This window comes from Merops nubicus, unplaced genomic scaffold (assembly GCF_000691845.1).
Source record: "Merops nubicus isolate BGI_N331 unplaced genomic scaffold, ASM69184v1 scaffold17268, whole genome shotgun sequence".
In the NCBI taxonomy this organism is placed as follows: Eukaryota; Metazoa; Chordata; class Aves; order Coraciiformes; family Meropidae; genus Merops; species Merops nubicus.
The window spans coordinates 96,172-96,609 of NW_008623819.1; positions in this window are offsets into that span (position 1 = coordinate 96,172).

Here is a 438-nt window from a genome sequence, read left to right on the forward strand (position 1 = left end):
ACTGGCCAATGTGACACCTACCTACAAGAAGGGCAGGAAGGAGGATCCGGGGAACTCCAGGCCTGTCAGCCTGACCTCAGTATCAGGGAAGATTATAGAACGGTTCATCTTGTGGGTGATCACGTGACAAGCGTGAGACAACAGGGGGATTGCGTCCCACCAACAGGGGTTCATGAAGGGCAAGTCCTGTTTAACCAACCTGATCTCCTTCTACAATCAGGTGACCTGTCTAGTGGATGAGGGAAAGGCTGTGCCTGTTGTCTACCTGGACTTTAGGAAGGCCTTTGACACCATTTCCCACAGCCTTCTGCGGACAAGGGTTAATGGTTTCAAACTGGAAGAGAGTAGATTTAGATTAAATATAAGCCCAGACAGCTGTGGTCAATGGATTTAAATCCAGTTGGTGACCGATCACGAGCAGTGTCCCTCAGGGCTCGG